Here is a 22,632-nt window from a genome sequence, read left to right on the forward strand (position 1 = left end):
AACCCTTGATTTTAGTGGACATTTTAAAGGGCAGACCCACATTGGTGGTCTGGAGACATATAAAGGCTGGATCGGATAAGGAGGGCAGATTTATCAAAGAAAACCTGAGGTTTTCACATCAGCCCAATGATTCATAACCTTCATTGCATCTGTTTTTTTGTAATTCCAGATTTACTTAAATCCTTAAATTTTTGTTCCTCATTTGTTGTGAATTTGAACACATTCTTGAATCTGTTCTCAGCCGTTCCATTATTTTACCCCAGCTATTGTAGATAATTCAAAGGGCCTCACGAAGTTCAAAGTGTTTACAGTTTTAAATTCTGAATTGAAACTTTGAGTGTTTATTGTAGCTTTATATCATTTATATTCCTCCAATATAAATTTACACCTAAGAGTTGAGTATCTTTTTCACAAAAGTGTGAGTGAATAGTGTGAGTCCAGGCATACGGTTGTCTCACTTCTGGGGCCTGGGGTCATATCCTGTCCAGAATAAGTGAATGAAGGTTTCTTATGCTTGGCTGAAATTGAGAAAGTCTTGCAAAAGACTTTCATAGTTTCAGTCAGTTCCTTATTGGCCCAGGTCCACCATGCACAGCTGCTCTTACTTTGGCACTAAATTGGCAATCTCAAGAGGATTGTGTGGTTGGTCAGGTGAAAATGTCACATTGATGCAGTTGGGTGTGCTCTTCAGAGCTGTGTTGAAACAGAACAGAGGGCATTACACTTTGTGTTAGCAAGTGGTGCTTCCCTGAACAATGTTCCATTCCCAACTAATAATGCCATTCATCTTCAGCAAAGGACACACTTTAAATAAAAATTCGTGCATTGTGTGTGCAATTAAAGGGAAATATTTAAATCACAGCTGAAGCACAGAAATTATTAGGTAACAAAAAGGGAAGATTCTGTTAGGAGTGATTTCTGCAGAGTGATGACAAGAAAACTGTTCTTTCACACTGCTAGGCAACACCCTTAATTTAGTTAAGAATTAAATTTGTGGCCACGACTAAATTTCAGGCTGAAGTGGCTAGGCCTGGGGTCCCCAACCTTTTTTGCACCACGGACCGGTTTAATATTGACAATATTCTTGCGGATCGGCCGACCGGAGGGGTGGGGGTTTGTGTTCAAGTAGGGTTGCTAACTTACTCACTCCCAAATAAGGGACAAAAGTAACAGTCAAATACGGGACACTTGTGTTTACCCCAAGAAAGACTACCATGACCATGAAGCCTTGCGCGGGCACCTGTGTGCGCTTGCGTGACGTGCGCATGCGTGTACGTGCCAATTTTTTTCTACAAATCAGTTTTGGTTTAATCTTCCCGATTCTGTTAAGTGAAACTACACTGTACATACATTATTTCTACTTTATATAGGCTGTATATTTATCATATCATTCCTGCTTTTAGTATGTTAGTGTTATTTTAGGTTTCATGCGTTATTGGGTATGATTTGGTAGGTTATTTCAAGTTCAACAGTGTGTGACAGGGAATGAGGAAAGGTGCAGCTGGCTCATATTGTTTCATATCGCCAAATCATATTGTTTCCTTGCGGCCCGGTGGTTGGGACCACTGGGCTAGGCAACAGATCTTTCCCAAATTGTGTGAAGTAAGGAAAATAAAGCATCATGCTGTCACCCATGACTGTGTGCCTGGGCATAACTCAAACAGCACCTATAATTTCGCCAATGACATCACTATTATTAGCAGAATCTCAGATGGCACCAAGAGGCATGGTGCCATAACAACAACATTGCAATCAATAACAGCAAGACCAAAGAACTGACTGTGGACTTCAGGAAGGGAAGTCAGGAGAACACATACCAGTCCTGATTGAGAGTCATTGGTGGAAAGGGTGAGCAGCTTCAATTCATGTTCAAGTTTATTGTCATTTGACTGTACATATATACAACCAAACGAAACAACATTCCTCCAGACCACGGTGCGCCCACACAACATACATCACACACCACACAGGAACAAAATATTATACCATTAATTAGATAATAAAATATAATTCAAAATACACGTAGTAAAGTGCCGCACAGGTAAACAGTAACCAGCTCGCTGTCCTAGTGATGAGATCTCGGAGGTGGCAGGGTATACATTAGTCTCACAGCCTGAGGGAAGGAGCTGTTGCCCAGTCTGACAGTCCTAGTCCTGATGCTTCCATACCTCCTTCCTGATGGCAGTGGGTCAAAGAGATCGTCGGATGGGTGTTAGGGATTCTCAAAAATACTTTGGGCCCTTTGCCTGCAACTCTTCCAGTAAATGTCATAAATAGTGGGAAGGGAGACCCAATGATCCTCCCAGTGGTTTTTATTGTCCTCTGTAGGGTCCTGCGGTCTGATACCTTGCAGCTTCCATACTACACAATGATGCAGCCAGACAGGACACTCTTGGTGGTGCTCCTGTGGAAAGTTGTTAGCAAGGGGGCAGGGAACCTTGTCCACCTCAATTTCCTCAGAATGCGTAGACACTGCTGTGTCTTCTTGACTAATGAGGAGGTGTTGTAGGCCCAGGTTAGATCGCCCGTTATGTGCACACACAGCAACTTCATGCTCTTCCCTCTCTCCATGGCAGAGCCTTTGATGTGCAATGGAGAGTGGTCGATCTGTGCCTTCCTTAACCCTTACATACTGTTCAGATTCTATACCTTCCCCATATGGTCAGGGTCAATTTTGACCCTGGCCCAAGAATCCCCCTATAACAAGTGTCTGTACCAAATTTTGAGCCACTGATCTATCTACAATGTTAAAATAGCCTATCTGACATTAATAAAAGTTTGATTAATCCTTAATTAATGTATCAGAGATGAGGGACAAGGTCTTTTTTAGGTTTTACACCACTCGTCTTTGTAGAAAAAATGTACACTGTCACACAATATAATGCCCTATTTTACCTAAGACATGAAAACATAACAGTCATAAAGAATGAAATATATTTTATTGAAACTGAAAATCTCAGGAACATTTTAGAACTGTGGAGTTTATTACATAAGCATTATTATACAACCATTTGTAACTATTACAACCAGCAAACACTGTCCTCACTGCTATATCATTAAAAAAATCCTACTAACTACTATCTAATTATTACTATTAACTATTAATTCAACATTAAATAACATTTAACCAACAAACTAAACACAAAAGTAGGTGCTATTTGCAAACTAGTCTTTGCATTCAAAGCAGTAGTGGGAAACCTTGCGTGTGTGGCCCTTGCATATGAGTCTACCACATTTGCTGCAAGTAGTCGATGTTTTGCAGTCCTTTTTTGCAGGGCAGAAGCTGCATCTCCTTCTCTTTTGTCCCCCTGTGTTGGCCGCTTGTGGGACTTGTTGAACAGGGCCAGGTTCAGATTGCTGCACTGCCCTTACCACTGCTGCTGAGAATGCTGCACGGGGAAGGTGTTCTCGCCTTTGAATAGAAGGAGTCACAAGGGCCTTTCCAAGCTCCTCCAAAAGAGAATCCCCTCCAGTTCCTCTTGCTTGCCCTCCAGGCAAGGCTCAGGTCACTCCAGATGACAAAGGCATTGTATGTGGAAATGTCAATGATGTTATGAAATATAGCGAGAGGCCAGTGGGCTGTTCTCCTCTTGCAACTGTATGTGCCTGTAACTTTGTCAAGGTTATCAACCCCCCCTTTTGTTGGCATTGTAGTCCGGGATGATAGCTGGTTTTCTGTCCCCCTGACCGCTTACCTCTGCAGCCTTATGTAAGGTGCTCATGAGCATCACATTCTTGCTCTTCTTTGCCATACACGATACAACTGTGGTGTCATGGGTGAATGCAAACTTAGAAGACGAGACATCTCTCCCCCTTCTTTCAGTCAGAGCAGGTGGCATCTCTGGCTTGTTCCGCCTCACGGTACCCGCCATTGTGATTTTCTTCTTCAGGAGTGCCTGACCAAGCTCATGAGACATGAAGAAGTTGTGATAGGTCACGTTGTGTCCTTTCAGCCCTTCCATCATGTCCAACATGATGCGCATGCCTTGCTTTCTCTCCGGGCCTCCCACAGCTGGCTTCCCAGTATAAACTTGCATATTCCAATCATAACTGGAACACGTATCACAGACTGCCCATATCTTTATCCCATATTTCCCTTGCTTGCAATCGGTACGGGTAAAATTTGACCCGGAACAGCTTCAATGCTGCAAAAATTGTAGCACCTGTACAAAAGTTTAATTTTTTTTAATCTTTTCATTTTTGTGCATTTTGGGTCATTTTAGGAAAAGTCATAAAATTTTAGCTGGAAAAAAATGGTGTTTAGGGAGTTTTCACCACGGTCAAAGGTCAGAAAGGGTCAAAATTGACCCGAACAGTATGTAAGGGTTAAGTCCACAATCACCTCTTTTGTCTTGTCCACATTGAAACTCAGCTTGTTGTTCTCACACCATTTGACAAGCTTCTCTACCTCCTCTCTGTATACTAACTCATCATTGTTACTGATGAGGCCAACCACTGTCATATCATCAGCGAACTTGATGATGTGGTTCGAGCTGAATCTGGCTGTGCAGTCATGAGTCAGCAGCAAGAACAGCAGTGAACTGAGCACACAACCCTGTGGGGCACCAGAGCTCAGCGTGACGGAGCTTGAGGTGTTGCTGACAAACTCGGACTGACTGGGGTCTCCCTGTCAAGAAGTCCAAGATCAAGTTACAGAGAGGGGTGTTCAATCCCAAGGAGGACAGTTCACTCACCAGTCACTGAGGGATGATTGTATTAAACGCTAAAGCTGAAGTCAAGGAACAACATCCTGGTGTACAAGGCATCACTTTCTAAGTGGGACAGGATGGAGTTGGGGGGCTGAAGCTATGACATCATCAGTGGACTGATATGAGCAGTAGGTGAACTGGAAAGGGCCCAATGTAGCTGGAAAGTGGAAGTTTGTACGATCCATTACCAGCTGCTCAAAGCACTTCATGGTTGGTGAAGTCAGTGCCACTGGTGATAATAACCATATAACCATATATACTTAAGAAAGTAATCAGGAGGGCTAAAAGAAGACATGAGGTTGCCTTGGCAGTCAAAGTGAAGGATAATCCAAAGAGCTTTAACAGGTATATTAAGAGCAAAAGGATCGTAAGGGATAAAATTGGTCCGCTTGAAGATCAGAGTGGTCGGCTATGTGCGGAACCAAGGGAAATGGGGGAGATCTTAAATAGATTTTTTGCGTCTGTATTTACTAAGGAAACTGGCATGAAGTCTATGGAATTAAGGGAAACAAATAGTGAAATCATGGAAACTGTACAGATTGAAAAGGAGGAGGTGCTTGCTGTCTTGAGGAAAATTAAAGTGGATAAATCCCCGGGACCTGACAGGGTGTTCCCTTGGACCTTGAAGGAGACTAGTGTTGAAATTGCGGGGGCCCTGGCAGAAATATTTAAAATGTCGCTGTCTACAGGTGAGGTGCCGGAGGATTGGAGAGTGGCTCATGTTGTTCCGTTGTTTAAAAAAGGATCGAAAAGTAATCCGGGAAATTATAGGCCGGTAAGTTTAATGTCGGTAGTAGGTAAGTTATTGGAGGGAGTACTAAGAGACAGAACCTACAAGCATTTGGATAGACAGGGACATATTAGGGAGAGTCAACATGGCTTTGTGCGTGGTAGGTCATGTTTGACCAATCTGTTGGAGTTTTTTGAGGAGGTTACCAGGAAAGTGGATGAAGGGAAGGCAGTGGATATTGTCTACATGGACTTCAGTAAGGCCTTTGACAAGGTCCCACATGGGAGGTTAGTTAGGAAAATTCAGTCACTAGGTATACATGGAGAGGTGGTAAATTGGATTAGACCTTGGCTCAATGGAAGAAGCCAAAGAGTGGTAGTAGAGAATTGCTTCTCTGAGTGGAGGCCTGTGATTAGTGGTGTGCCACAGGGATCAGTGCTGGATCCATTGTTATTTGTCATCTATATCAATGATCTGGATGATAATGTGGTAAATTGGATCAGCAAATTTGCTGATGATACAAAGATTGGAGGTGTAGTAGACAGTGAGGAAGGTTTTCAGAGCCTGCAGAGGGACTTGGACCAGCTGGAAAAATGGGCTGAAAAATGGCAGATAGAGTTTAATACGGACAAGTGTGACGTATTGCACGTTGGAAGGACAAACCAAGGTAGAACATACAGGGTTAATGGTAAGGCACTGAGGAGTGCAGTAGAACAGAGGGATCTGGGAATACAGATACAAAATTCCCTAAAAGTGGCATCACAGGTAGATAGGGTCGTAAAGAGAGCTTTTGGTACATTGGCCTTTATTAATCAAAGTATTGAGTATAAGAGCTGGAATGTTATGATGAGGTTGTAGAAGGCATTGGTGAGGCCACATCTGGAGTATTGTGTTCAGTTTTGGTCACCAAATTACAGGAAGGATATAAATAAGGTTGAAAGAGTGCAGAGAAGGTTTACAAGGATGTTGCCGGGACTTGAGAAACTCAGTTACAGAGAAAAGTTGAATAGGTTAGGACTTTATTCCCTGGAGCGTAGAAGAATGAGGGGAGATTTGATAGAGGTATATAAAATTATGATGGGTATAGATAGAGTGAATGCAAGCAGGCTTTTTCCACTGAGGCAAGGGGAGAAAGAAACCAGAGGACATGGGTTAAGGGTGAGGAGGGAAAAGTTTAAAGGGAACATTAGGGGGGGGCTTCTTCACACAGAGAGTGGTGGGAGTATGGAATGAGCTGCCAGATGAGGTGGTAAATGCGGGTTCTTTTTTAACATTTAAGAATAAATTGGACAGATACATGGATGGGAGGTGTATGGAGGAATATGGTCCGTGTGCAGGTCAGTGGGACTAGGCAGAAAATGGTTCGGCACAGCCAAGAAGGGCCAAAAGGCCTGTTTCTGTGCTGTAGTTTTCTATGGTTCCTATGGTTCTATATAACAATTACAGCACGGAAACAGGCCATCTCGGCCCTTCTAGTCCGTGCCGAACTCTTACCCGATCCTATTCCCACCGACCTGCACTCAGCCCATAACCTTCCATTCCTTTCCTGTCCATATATCTATCCAATTTAACTTTAAACGACAACATAGAACCTGCCTCAACCATTTCTGCTGGAAGCTCATTCCATACAGCTACCACTCTCTGAGTAAAGAAGTTCTCCCTCACGTTACTCCTAAACTTATGTCCTCTAATTCTCAACCCATGCCCTCTTGATTGAGTCTTCCCCACTCTCAATGGAAACTCCCCCTCATAATTTTAAACACCTCTATCAAGTCTCCCCTCAACCTTCTACGCTCCAAAGAATAAAGACCTAACTTGTTCAAACTTTCTCATTAACTTAGGAGATGAAACCCAGGCAACATGTTGGTAAACCTCCTCTGTACTCCCTCAATTTTATTGACATCCTTCCGATAATATGGTGACAAGGACTGTACACAATACTCCAGATTTGGCCTTACCAATGCCTTATACAAATTCAACATTACATCCCAACTCCTATACTCAATGCTCTGATTAATAAAGGCCAGCAAACCAAAAGTTTTCTTCACCACCCTATCCACATGAGATTCCATCTTCAGGGAACTATGCACCATTATTCCTAGATCTCTCTGTTCTAAAGCATTCTTTAATGCCCTACCATTTACCATGTATGTCCTATTTTGATTAGTTCTACCAAAATATAGCACCTCACATTTTTCAGCATTAAACTCCATCTGCCATCTTTCAGCCCACTCTTCTAACTGTCCTAAATCTCTCTGCAAGTTTTGAAAACCTACCTCATCATCCACAATACCACCTATCTTAGTATCATCTGCATACTTACTAATCCAATTTACCACCCCATCATCTAGATCACTAATATATATTACAAACAACATTGGACCCAGTACAGATCCCTGAGGCACACCGCTACACACCCTCCTCCAATCTGACACACAGTTATCCACCACTACTCTCTGGCGTCTCCTATCCAGCCACTGCTGAATCCATTTTACTACTTCAATATTAATGCCTAACGATTGAACCTTCCTACCTAACCTTCCGTGTGGAACCTTGTCAAGGGCCTTACTGAAGTCCATATAGACAACATCCACCGTTTTACCCTCGTCAACTTTCTTAGTAACTTCATCAAAAAATTCAATAACGTTTGTCAAACATGACCTTCCACGTACAAATCCATGTTGACTGTTCCTAATCAGACCATGTCTATCCAGAAAATTATATATACCATCTCTAAGAATATTTTCCATCAATTTACCCACCACTGACGTCAAACTCACAGGCCGATAATTGCCAGGTTTACTCTTAGAACCCTTTTTAAAGAATGGAACCACATGACTAATACGCCAATCCTCCGGCACCATTCCCGTTTCTAATGACATTTGAAATATTTCTGTCAGAGCCCCTGTTATTTCTACGCTAACTTCCCTCAAAGTCCTAGGGAATATCTTGTCCAGACCTGGAGACTTATCCACTTTTATATTCCTTAAAAGTGTCAGTACTTCCTCTTCTCTAATTGTCATACTTTCCATAACTACCCTACTCGTTTCCTTTACCTTACACAATTCAATATCCTTCTCCTTAGTGAATACCGAAGAAAAGAAATTGTTCAAAATCTCCCCCATCTCTTTTGGCTCTGCACATAGCTGTCCACTCTGATTCTCTAAGGGACCAATTTTATCCCTCACTATCCTTTTGCCACTAGCATAACTGTAGAAACCCTTTGGATTTATTTTCACCTTACTTGCCAAAGCAGCTTCGTATCTTCTTTTAGCTTTTCTAATTTCTTTCTTAAGATTCTTTTTACATTCTTTATATTCCTCGAGTACCTCATTAACTCCAAGCTTCCTATATTTATTGAAGATCCCTCTCTTTTTCTGAACCAAGTTTCTAATATCTCTTGAAAACCATGGCTCTCTCAAACTTTTAACCTTTCCTTTCAACCTAACAGAAACATAAAGATTCTGAACCCTCAAAATTTCACCTTTAAATGACCTCCATTTCTCTGTTACATCCTTCCCATAAAACAAATTTTCCCAATCCACTCCTTCTAAATCCTTTCGCATCTCCTCAAAGTTAGCCTTTCTCCAATCAAAAATCTCAATCCTAGGTCCAGTCCTATCCTTCTCCATAATTACACTGAAACTAATTGTATTGTGTTCACTGGACCCGAAGTGCTCCCCAACAAATACCTCCGTCACTTGCCCTGTCTCATTCCCTAACAGGAGATCCAACACTGCTCCTTCTCTAGTTGGTACCTCTATGTATTGCTTAAAAAACTATCCTGCACACATTTTACGAACTCCAAACCAACCAGCCCTTTTACAGAATGGGCTTCCCAGTCTATGTGGAAAATTTAAATCTCCCACAATCACAACCTTGTGCTTACTACAAATATCTGCTATCTCCTCACAAATTTGCTCCTCATTCACCATCATTTACCATCGGTTACCATTGCTCTCCTGAACACCAGATTGATGGTGACTCTCTTGAAGCCTGCAGAGACAGAGGTCTAATTCAGGAAGGTGGAGGTGGCACCTTCTGGCCAGGTCCAGATCTCCCTGTGAACTGGTTTGACTCATTTAACCAGTGGTTTGTATGCAGGGATGAGCAAAATGGATATGTGGTCTGAGTATCTGAGGTGAGGTGTAGGCTCCATGAACATTGGTAAAAAACAGGTCTAATATATTCTGTCCTCTGGTTGTGAAATTAACATGATGGTAGGACCTTGGCAGGACTGTTTTTATGGCATGATTGAAGTCACCAGCATCAATGAAGACACCATCAGGGTGAGCGGCCTTGAGGTTGCAGATCACACCGTGGAGCACCTGCACCGCTTCCCCAGCACTAGCACAAGGGGGAATGTTATCACGAATAATCACAATGCCAGTGAGCTCCCTCAGTAAGCAGTAGGGCCTGAACTTCACCATTAAAAAGGGCGAGCAGTTCAAATCCCTGGGCATTAACATGTCGGAGGATCTAACCTTGGCTCAACATATTGATGCAATCATGAAGAAGGCCACGCCAGCCACCATACTTTGTTAGGAGTTTGAGGCGAATTGGTAAACTCCTACAGCTGTACGGAGGAGAGCATTCTGATTGGTTACATCACCACCTAATACGGAGGCTCCAATGCACAGGATCACCCTCCCCACCATTAAGTGCCTCAGAAAGATGGCACCCATCATTAAGGACCTCCGTTATCCGGGACATGCCCTCTTCTCATTACTACTGTTGGGAAGGAGGTACAGGAGCCTGAGGACCCACACACTCTATCAGATTTCTGCAGTGTTGACGAACTCTTTAACAAATCACCTTACTGTCCCTCTTTTGCACTATAACTTTTTATTGAAACTTATTGTCATTTTTTCTGTCTTACACTGCTCAAGTGACATACTTCACAATATATGTCGGTGATTATAAACCTGATTCTGAGAACCTCTGGATTTCTAAATGGGGCACATGCCTTCTCCCACAGCATAATCAGAGAGGGGCACACTTGTTTTCTTCAGAGCTCATACATAAATATAAATGTTTTCCATTTGAAGCTGCCTGTATCTGATAACAGAGACTGATCCAATAGCAAACAAGCTGCTCTCTCTCTCTCTCTGTTTAACTTGTCAATGTCTCATTTTAGTTTTCTACATTGGCTTCTGTTAGGTTTCAGACAGGCTGTTTTTGATATTAACGAGACTTCTTAATTCTTTTACTTTTTTTCTCCAAAAGTGTCCTTATTGCCTTGACACTTTCCCCCCAAATGTGGTTTTGTTTCATAAATTGCTGTTCCCAAACCTTCATAATTTTTCCCTCTTTTCTGATAGAAACCTCCTAAACATACTGGATTCAAGGCTCTTTGTAAATTACTGGTACTTCCTTGGGTTACTGCAGTTAAGGTATTGAGTTTACTTTGTCCCTGGGTTTTGTTCTGTATGCCTTTCACCTACACATTATTATTGGTCAGGCGTCGATCAGTATTTGAGTCAGGGCAATAGCATATGCAAGCCTTCCCTACAGAAGGAAGACTTTTCTCCTAACGATAACAAGTTGTTGGCAACAGTCTAATTATGGATGCTGCCATGACATTGGACTGATCCAGAAAATTATGAGAGAAATTTGACCACAAAATTTGAAAAATCCTTCTCCATTTGCAAAAGCCAAAATATTCCCGATAACCTGGCCAAGATTTTTTATCTGCAGAAGTTTCTGAAGAGGAATAAGCACACAGTTGAGGGCAGATCTGCAATAACAATGCATATAACTGTTCTACTTCTCCCTGAGGGTGAAATGAGCGTTGGTGCACAATCACTGGATCTGACTTTTCAATAGAGGTAAGCAGAGGCCAAGTCTGAAAGAGTTCTTCAGCACCTACGCATTCATATTTTTCTCTAGAAAATCATCAAAAGATAGCCATCTCATTGGGATGTTTCTGCATTGTGCCAAAGGCCCTGACTACAAATTTTTGTGGCAACCTGGTTCGTTAGTTATACAGGACTGATTCCAGGCACCGTCTCTGCCACAAAGAGGAAGTCCATTGCTCCAGCTCAATCTCCCACAGTAGAATGCTTCATTTGTTAAAACGCAAAACTCAGTTCACGATCAGAAATAAAATTTCCAGCATATGTTATCATTGTGGTACTTAACATTTTTATTCCTTTTAGTCTGTGAATCTTACTGCTTCACTCTGATAAAAGTTTGCTCAAAATCTGATAAAAAAAATCAAGACTATCAATGGGAGAACTGTATGGAGAAAATCTGCAAAGAATCTACTACAAACCATAAGCACTCACACATGTGGTTCCAGATGACATGCATTAAAATGAAGTTGCCACATTACGTGAAATGTTACTTTATAGATGTACTTCCTTTTTCATTATATGTAACAAAGAATTAGGATTAAAAATAGACCATGCAGCCTTTCTAGCTTACTCTACATCAGGGTGAATATTATCACTTTCCAAAGCCCTTGGTTCCCCAACAGTCCAAGAATTTATCTATTGCCAGCCTTGAATGTTGTCACGACTCAAGGTCGACTGCTCTCTGGAGTAGACAATTTTAAGGCAATACATAAACCTCCAAGAGAATAAATTCCTCATTAACTCAGTTTTAATTGGGCTAACCTTTTCTCTAAGTCTAAGCTCCCATGCTTCAAACTCACTCCATAAGACTATAAGACGTAGAAGCAGAATTAGACCATTCAGCACGTCGAGTCTGCTCTGCCATTCAATCATTGCTGATTTATTTTCCTCCTCAACCGCATACTCCTGCTACCACTGGTCCAGGTGACTTATCTACCTTATGACCGTTCAGCTTCACAAGCTCTTTCTCCTTAGTAACATTGACTACACTTACTTCTGCCCATTGACTCTCTCAAATTACTGGCATACTGCTGGTGTCTTCCACACAGAAGACTAACACAAAACACTTATTCAGATTGTTTGACATTTCTTTGTTCTCCATTACTATCTCGCCAGCATCATTTTCCAGCGGTCTGATGTCCCTTCTTGCCTCTTTTTACTCTTTACACTGAATATCTGTTGTATCCTCTTTTATATTAGCATGCTTACTTTCAAATTTCATCTTTTATCTCCTTATTGTTTCTTTAGTTTTCTCCTGTTTATTTTTAAAGCTTCCAAATCCTCTAGCTTCCCACTAATATTTTTCCATAGTGTATGCCCTCTCTTTTGCTTTTTATCCTGCTTTTGATTTGTTTGTCAGCTGCAACTGCTTCATCCTCCCTTTAGAATGCTTCTTCTTCATTGGAAATGAACTGATCCTGCATCTTCAAAATTACTCCCAGAAACTCCAGCTTTTGTTGTTCTAACATTAAACCTGCTAGTGACCCTTTCCAATCAGCTTTGGCCAGCTCCTCCCTCATGTATCTGTAGTTACCTTTATTCAACCATGATACTGATACAACAGGAATTCTGCAGATGCTGGAAATTCAAGCAACATACATCAAAGTTGCTGGTGAACGCAGCAGCCCAGGCAGCATTACTAACTCTTCCTTCAGTTAGTCCTGACCCTCTTACTCACTCTTCCTTCAGTTAGTCCTGACGAAGGATCTCGGCCTGAAACGTCGACTGTACCTCTTCCTAGAGATGCTGCCTGGCCTGCTGCGTTCACCAGCAACTTTGATGTGTGTTGCACGATACTGATACATGTATTTTTAGCTTCTCCCTTTCAAACTACAGGGGAGAATTCCACTGCATAATATTATAATCACTGCATCTTATGGGTTCCTTTACCTTAAGCTTCCGAATCAAATCTGGTTCATTGCACGATGCCAGAATTGCCTTTTCCATCAGTTGATCATTACTTGGAGAGTGAACAGTGCTGGATCGTGTAATTATGGATTCACTAAAATGAAAACCAGCCTTCAGGAAATAAAACCTGTACACAATTTAACTTCCAACTAATGCTTTGTGGCAAGTGAACCCAATCCATTGGGTGTGAGACATTCTCTTTCCCATTGAAAATAAACAGAGAGAAACACAAAGATGAATGTTCCTGCTGTTAACACATTTTTAAAAGCGTATCTCTGATAATTAATGCACAGTTCAGAACAGGTCTATTTTGTCATTCAGTCTTCTGGTTAGTTGTATATTCATGGCACATCCTTCAACACTGCAACAAAAGGGGCATATTGTACTCTGAGTGCAGTTTGTACTCTGTGGCTGGTTCAGAAACGACACTGCAGTGGACAGGAAGGCTCTATATTAGGTGTCAAAACAGGCCGACACATCACCGGCACCAGCCTACCTGCATTCAAGGACATAGATACAGAAAGGTGCCGGCAAAAGGCCATTAACATCATGAAGGATCCCACCCACCCTCCTCTAGGACTGTTCGTCCCACTCCCATCAGGGAGGATGCTACGTAGCATCCACATTTCAACCACCAGACTCAAAAACAGTTACGTTCCCCAAGCAATAAGGCTGATCAACACCTCCACCCACTAACCCACCCCTCCACACTTCATCATTTCATGTCAGTCACCTTGCATACTGATGCTCCTGAGCTCGGTGTCAGTAGGGTTTCGATTCCTATGGACATAAAATCCACCTATGCACATAAGCTATCTTACGTATAGGGTTATGTATATATATTTATTGTATTGTGTATTGTGTTATTGTGTTTTTTTGATTATTGCATTGTGTCCTTATTGTGTTTTTTTTGTGCTGCATTGGATCTAGAGTAACAATATTTTTGTTCTCCTTTACACTTGTGTACTGGTAATGAGATTAAACAACCGTGAATCTTTTGGAACCAATGCCAGTATTGAATATTTAAAATATTCTGCTAGTTGTGATGTGGTACCATTGTAAATATGTAATTCTGTAAATTTACCTGACTATATTGAAAAAGTTAGAGCTAAGTACGTGATCATAGCAATTGAAGCCGTAGTTAATAATTTGTTGTGATCTTGGTGTTGAAGAGTATAAAACATCATGTCAGCAGAGTGAGAATTCTCCTGAATTCTCCTGGACTCTCTCTGCTGAAGGTTTGTTGTGCAAATAAGGACATTCATATTACCCAGTTATAGCTTCTGCATGGCTCAGTTTTAGTCAGTCACGGCAAGCTGCTCCAAAAAGCCATCTCACAGGCATTCCACAAATTCCTTCTCTGGGATCCAGTAGCAACCTCATTTTCCCAACCTACTTATATATTGAAATCCCCTATGACTATTATATCATACTACATTTAACATCCTTTTCTATTTCCCGTTGTAACCTGTTCTGTACCCCAGCTCCTGCCTACGATTTTGAGGATGGTATGAAACTCTCATTGGCGTTATCTTACCTTTGCAGTTTCTTAACTCTACCCACGATGGTCTTCTGTCACCTGCCTGTCACTTTGATTGGACGTGTATCCTTGGGTGTTTATCTCACAGCTGTCATCTTTTTTCAACCACAACTTTGTGATCCTCATATCTGCCAATTTCTACCTACACTATAAGGTCATCTATTTTGTTTTGTACACTGGGTGCACACAGATAGTGCACATTCAGTCCTGTATTCACCAACATTCTTCTTAAGTTTGTCTTCATATTGCTTGAAGTTAAATTCTTATTCCTTTCTAAAGCTTATGTCTTATTTTTATTCTGGAGTCTTTGGTAACCTCTTCTGCACACTCATTTTCTTTTCCTTTATCCATGCTTTTCCAAGCTGTTGACTCTCCTTGCCCGCCCCATACTATTTAGTTTAAAGCCCTATCCCCTGCCTTAGTTATTTTCACCGGGACGCCAGTCTCATCATAGTTCAGGTGCAGCCCATCCCATTGGATTAACTCCCTCCTTCCCCAGTACTGGTGCCAACATCCCACAAATTCAAACCACTTCTCCCATGCCAATCTTTCAAATACACATTTACTTCTCTGATCTTATTAACCCTGTGCCAATTAGCATGTGACTCAGGTAACAATCCATAGATTTGCTCTGCATTTTAATATAGTCCCTCACTGTTCAAATTCCCTCAGCAGAACCTCTTTAATTGTTCTTCCTATGCCACTGGTATCCACATGGACCAAGGCAACTGGATCTTTCCGCTCCTACTCCAAATTCCTCTGCAGGGCAAATAAAATATGTCAAATCTTGACACCAGGCAAGCACAAAGCTTCGGGACTCTTGATGCTTGTCTCTATTACCCTGACTATGGTATCACCAATTACAATGTCTCTTCCCCCCTCCCCCCCCCCCCACCAACTCCTCTTGAACAGCTTCCTGAACCACAGTGCCATGGTTTGGTTATGATTATGATTATGAAGACACGTAGTCCTCTTTTATTGTCAGTTAGTAATGCATGCATTAAGAAATGATACATTATTTCCTCCAGTGTGACATCACAAAACACAAGACAGACCAAGACTGAAAAAACTGACAAAACCACATAATTATAACATATAGTTACAAACAGTGCAACAATACCATAACTTGATGAAGAAGTCCATGAGCACAGTAAAGTTCAAAGTTTCTCAAATGTCCCACATCTCACGCAGACAGGAGAAGGAAGAAAAACTCTCCCTGCCATGCCGGCCACAATCCAGCTCTGATCAGCTCTCCGACACCAAGTACTGAGCGCCATCTCTGTCCGAACGATTCGACCTCCTTCTCGGTCGCCAAAAGCAAGCAAGGCCGGGGATTTTGAGGCTACCCTCCGAAAGATTCCCGACCACACAGTAACGACAGCAGCGAACGGGTGTTTCAGAAAATTCTCCAGATGTTCCTCTGTGCTTTCACATCCATTCTCCATCAAATCAGAATTGTCCATCAGGTTGTTCATCCTCCCTACAGTCCCCACTTCCATCCAGGCAGACAGCAAGAACTTCAGACCTGTTGACAAGCTCAAGGGCTGAGGCTCCTCTAGCTCTACCTTTTAGATCTCCCTACATGCTTCACTCACATTCACATGCACTTGACCCTGACCACAGACTAAATCTGAGGTAGTTAACTTAATGGGTGTGACTTCTCCTGAAACATAGTGTCTAGGTAACTCTCTAATGCATCACAGTACTTGAAGCTCAAACTCCAGATCATCAACTTTGAGCCTGAGTTCCTCGAGCATCGAACACTTGCTGCAGATGTGGCCACCAGGGAGCACAATGGAGACCACCATCTCCCATATCATGGCAACTACAACATATCACCTGATCGTGCATCCCTACTTTATTTAATCAGTTATAATTTAGTCTTCTTATTTAACTGCTATATAAAAAAAACTCTTACCTGTTCTTACCTGCTACTCATCTGTGCCTGCTTGCTGAAACCTCTCGAAGCAAAGCCTCAGATTCCCACTCCTACACAGGCTTATTCACACAATGGCCAATCACTGCACTTTACCCTGCATTCCTTCTATTGGCTGAGTTGCCACACACTTAGCCTATCACGGACTCTAAAACAAAGCTGCTAGCTACTGCCCTCTGCTCCTCTGGCTGCTGCAACTGGAGAAAAACTTCTACCTTCCTCACTCCCACCCGAGTTAACATGGTATGCATTACCCTCAGAATCACATACGGCTCCACGATATTTACTCTTCTACGTAAACTTTCATATTCTAAACTCCAGAGAACATACAGTGATAGAGTTGTACATAACTGAAACAAGCCATTCAATCCACCTCATCCACACTGATCTGTGGTGCCAATCTATACCACTCCTACGTACCCGCTTTAAGGCAATATCCTCCTATGCCTTGGCTATTTGTCTATCTGAGATTTGTCCTTCTCATCCTTTCTTCACAAGATAATTCCCACGTCACTGTGCTCCCATTAATTTCTTAAATAACGAAAGTTCTCTTTTCTTTTCTCTGCACATTTCCGGGAAGACGTTTCTAATTCATACTCTTTATCTCTTGCAATGGGCATACAGAGCGTGGACAGCCAGCATTATGTTTTTCCTCAAGGTGGCAAAGGCGAATACCAGAAGACATCTACTGAAGGTGAGTGCGGGAAAGGTCAGCGGTGATGTTAGTGGTAGTTTTTTTTTCCATATAGAGAGTGTTGGGTGTCTGGAATGTACTGCCAAGGAAGGCAGGGGAGGTGGCAGAGCCGGATACAACAGAATCACTTAAAAGGCCCTAAGATAGGCACATGGTGTAAGAAAAATTGAGGGTTATGGGATATGGATGGGTTGATCATGGAGTAGGTTTATGCAGTTCGGCCCAACATCATGGGTCTAAAGGCTACACAGTGCTCCACTGATCTATGTTCTAAAAGCTACCATTTTATTTGCCTTTCTAAATACTTGCTGTACCCACACATTAACTTCCCATGATATTCTACAACGATTTCCAGATCCCTCCGAATACAAAGTGTCAGACTCACACTATTTAAATGGTTAAAAGTGGAACACGTCGGAAGTACTCAGCAGGTCAAGCAGCATCAGTGGAAAGGCAAAAAGATTTGAAGTTTTGAGTCATGGAAAAAAGTAACATTCTGCTTTCCACATCTTCCTTCAAAGGACATAACCTCACATTTCTCCTCGTTATTCTCCACTTTCCATATTTTTGTTCGCTCATTTGACCCATCTGTTTTACTTTCCACAGGTTTAAGGCTGTTTGCTTCATAATTTCCCCACCTTTCTTGTGCTGTCCACAAACCAGGATATATTACACGGACACAAGATGCTGTAATCAGATGCCATAACTTGGAGCAGGTCAGACAGCAACTGTGCAGGGAAAAGGACAGTTCACATTTTGTGCCAAGATCCTTCATCAGTGCATTCTTCTAAGTCAATAATATAAATTGTAAATAGCTAAAATACTCCTCTAATCATAAATTGCCAACTTAGAACTGACATGTTTATCAGCATTCTCTAGGTAGGGATAAACTCCCCATTCAGAATCACCATCCATCAACACTGACTGTAGCTGGACCAAATGCAAAGGTCCAAGAAAACTGACCACACACCCCCCACCCCCATCGTTACTTCACTGCCCACCAGGAGGCTTTGAATAAGTGTACGAAAAGCACAGCAACAATTTAATGCAGCTGGGCTGGATGCCGACTGCTAAAACTGACAGGTGTTATTGCAACGTTCAGATAACAAAAAAAGATTGCGATTTCTGCAAATAATTTTTAAAGAATTTTTGAAAAATTAATTTATAAGACATTAAAACTCTAAGAAATTAGTAAAAAATATCATTCTGGACTATTGATGGGTCTAGATAAATCGAATACTTAAATGGGAGCAGTTGAACACAGGCAGCCAGCCAGAGACATCAAGGTTCAACCTTACTGTTCACTACCTCAGAAATATTACCCGATTTCTGCCAATATGCTATTCTCAGTCTTATTGCCTCACCTGATCCAATAAGCCTTTATGTGACATCTTATCAAGTTAATTTTGGAAATCAAAATATTCTACACCTGCAGATTTCCCCCTAGCTACCCCTCCAATTCCTACCTAATTGATGCGTTAAACATGATTTAACCTTCATAAAGCCATATGACCCTGCTTGTAGTAATATATTATCAATGCTACTTGCTGCTGCCCTGGCACTGTACTGTGTCGTGGCATTCATTTCCATGGAGCTGTTGGTCATTTGAGCTCCTTATGGGAGTATGAAAGTCTACCTATTCTAAGAATCCTTTGGCGTGGATACTATTTTGACACTTTCTGCATGGAGCAGCTCCTTGTTAAGGACCAGATACACAGCTTGGCTATTAGGTAGGCAAGACTGAATAGATATCCGTTTGAGATTGTGTTTGAATACACATTGTCTTTGGATGAGCTGAAGGCATATTACAGCGGCAGTGAGAAGTATCTATTTTGCCCGATTGCATTATATCTTCCTAAACACTCTATTATCCCTTCCTTGATAATGGATCCCACCACCGTCCCTGCCATAGATAGTAACTGATTTAACTCGAAGGTCCTTGTTTTCTTTCTTCTTTCCCTAATTAGCAATCTTAAATTCATTGGTCTTCATCCACATGGAACCTCTTCAGAATCATAGAAATTTTGGAGTTTGTTAAAGGGTCAGCACAACATCATGGGCTGAAGGGTCTGTACTGTTCTATGTTCTGTGAAAATCAGTGCTTCAACTACCTCTCCATGTGACTTGCCATCCTTCAGCCCCATTAATTTGTATATTACTTTTACTGAAGTGATAGGAATTGTTTGGCATTCCTCCATTATTTAACCTTTTGGATACCTAACATTTTTTGGAATATCTTCATGCCATTAACTGTGAAGATAGATTCAAATAATACGTGCATGTAACGAGAGCTGTATAACTCATCTCCTTCTACCTTAGGCCACGAACATCAATCACCCCTGCTGTGGACCAGCTGGAGGTCCAAGACGCTCTCGTTACATGCACGTGTAGTTCAACTCTTTGACTGATCATGCAGAAAGTTTGAAGTTAATAACTTATCTCCTTCTACCTTAGGCCACGAATTTATCAATCACTCCTGCTGGGGACCACTTCTACAAAGAAGGGATCCGTATGCTACACAACCGCTGGACTAAGTGTGTACATGTAGAAAGGGACTATGTTGAAAAATAAATGTGCTAGGTTTTCTAAAATTGACTCCTTCTACCGTAGTCCACGAACTTATCGATCACTGCTCGTATATCAGCAAATACATTGTAGGTGCAGACCAAATTCCTAGCCTCCATTTTAAACTTATTATTACCTTTTGTATAATAATATATAAAAATTTGATAAGTATTTACATGATAACATTGTAGATGCTGGTTTCTATTCTTTTGCCCCAGGACATTTGTTAAATTGGACCTATCGTACTCTGGTGGTAACTTTTACTATGACAAACTACTCGGTGATTAAGATGCAAACTAGTTGCAGATGTCATCAGATATTAGGTACTTCCAAGATCCATTTCTTTTAATGTAGTTACTGTTGTGACTGTGATCAAAGTCACCGGAGAGATACTGAAGCTGGTGGATTTAGGAGTCTTTATTCAGCACAATCAGGCATCATACTGGAGATGCTTTTGGAAGAAGGGGCTCCTAGACACAAAGTACATTACATTTTTATACCCTTAAGATCAATGGTAACTCAACTGAGTTTCAATCGTTACAATGACACCATTTTCTTCAATACTTTGGGTTGACAATACTTCTTTTGAGACACATATAATTTTCAAGCTCCTAGATCTTCACACCAACCCTCCAGACACCCTAGATTGGAAGTTAATCACCACCCTCTCTTAGTTGCATTCATGCTTATGCAGATATTTCAGGTCAATGGAGTTCTTCTTGATTTGCAATCGACCCCTGTCTGCAGCTCCAAGAAGACTATTGTTCTGAGCTACAGTTTAAATTCAATCTGCAATCCACATTCAAATCTGAAGAATGGTTGCTGTTGAAATTAATATTTGCTATATTCCGTAACTTCAGAATACGCTCTAACACTTACCCAAATATGACTGTTAAATAAGGAGCCATGTGTTATTTTGATTAATACATGATGTATCTTCCATACTTATAGCAACTTTTCTGGAGTGTTTGAAACACATCACAATATTTTGATGCAGTACTAAAGGCATAGTACATTACTAAAGAGTACATTAATAAAGTTGTGAATCTGTAATTGTCTCTGCCTGTTTGACTGGATAAAATAATTTAATGAAACATGGATAGTTTTTCCAGTATCATGTCTAAGCACCCTTCCTCACTAAGAACACAGTAAAGTGATAAAGTGATTCAAAGGCAAAATATTGTAGACGTTGAAATGTGAGATATATAGAACATGATGGAAAACTCAGCAGTTTAGGTGGGTAGAAAGATATAATAAGTTAATGTTTCAGGCTATTAACAGTTCATCAAATTAATTGATTATTCAACTGATTTGCTGCATGCAAGTGAACAACTGGCAATGCACAATAAAATTAGTCAAGACTAAACACACGATACAATAATGGCAGCCATGTTGTAGCATGCTACAATTTTGTAAGAAATCTGAATTTTCAGAGTATTGCCTCTTCTTTTGTATTTAGACGTCTACTAACTGTATGAATTTCTAGGTATATGACAATATCTTTTAGTAATTAATTAGTTCTAAATGTCTCTGAGGGTGGCAGGGTGGAGATACATCTCTACCAAAGGGGGTATAAGGTGCTCCTTCCCACTGCTAGCCTGCAGATCACCCTTGGGCAAGGTGTAGCATCTGCTTAGCGCCCCCCCCCCCCCACACTCCAATCAGGGTCAAATGAAGCCAGGGAGCAGATGCATATCAAAAGTCCTGGTTATGTGACCACTGACTCCAGGCAGACAATCTCTGAAGAGCATTGATAATGGCTGGGGTCATCTGTCTTGTAAAGGCATTGCCCAAGAGAGGGTAAAAATAAACCACTTCGAAGAACAATTATGGTCATGGAAAGACCGTGATCGCCTTTATCATGCAACATGGCACAAAACAAACAAACAAAAAGTCTTTGAGCTTGTCATCATACACTATATATTGTAAATGCAATTTCATTCTTTCTTTGTGTATTCTGCCTCATCGATTTTCACCAGGTTAGCGACCATCCCATTGCCTTTGCTGCTTACAACTTTCCTTTATATAGGATCATATTTCCTCTTACCACAGAAAGGCTGTTTTCTTTATGAACTTACATCATAAAAAGTGCAAAGAGATTCCTATATTGTTTTCAGACATTTCTTTTGTTATACAGAAACAGAGGTCAGGAAGAGAGAGTTTTGACCAAAATAGTATATTCTGTTATCAGGATTGTAATTATCTTGTATATATTATGTGCTGGATAATTGCACAGAGGAAATTGCTTTGTTTTGGATGGCCTACAGTGATCATCAGTATAATTTTATTTGGAATGTGATAGCTTTTAATCAAATAATTATCATAATAGATGAGAGAACTGTAACAAAGCTCAGCATTCCAATAAATATTTGCATAGCTGAGGTTGGGAAAAGATCCAAAGTGTTATGCTGCTGATAACTTTAAGACAATGTCCGGCATGTCTGGAATACTATAGTGGTCATGGGAATACTTATTATGACATATTGAGAAAAACAAATACTTTGATATAGATAAGATATGCAAAGTATAATAAACAAAAGGCCCAATTACATTCTGTAAATTATTTAAACTAACAAAAGCAGTCCTCTCTTCCTCGAACCCATCTCAAAATGGACATCACTCCAAAACTGTTTCAGATAAGATAAACTTCTGCTTCATCGTCACTGTAAAAGGAAAGCCAACCAAATGCTACACA

General features: G+C 41.1%; 1 long non-coding RNA gene and 1 pseudogene across 1 annotated transcript in view; both read right to left on the reverse strand.

Moving 5' to 3' along the window:
* Window positions 1-22,632, reverse strand: part of LOC140196019 (uncharacterized) — a 109,280-nt gene that overhangs the window by 27,029 nt on the left and 59,619 nt on the right. The window lies entirely within an intron of this gene.
* Window positions 3,166-22,632, reverse strand: part of LOC140196946 (piggyBac transposable element-derived protein 4-like) — a 32,937-nt pseudogene continuing 13,470 nt past the window's right edge.

The sequence above is a fragment of the Mobula birostris genome, chromosome 4 (assembly GCF_030028105.1).
Source record: "Mobula birostris isolate sMobBir1 chromosome 4, sMobBir1.hap1, whole genome shotgun sequence".
Lineage (NCBI taxonomy): Eukaryota > Metazoa > Chordata > Chondrichthyes > Myliobatiformes > Myliobatidae > Mobula > Mobula birostris.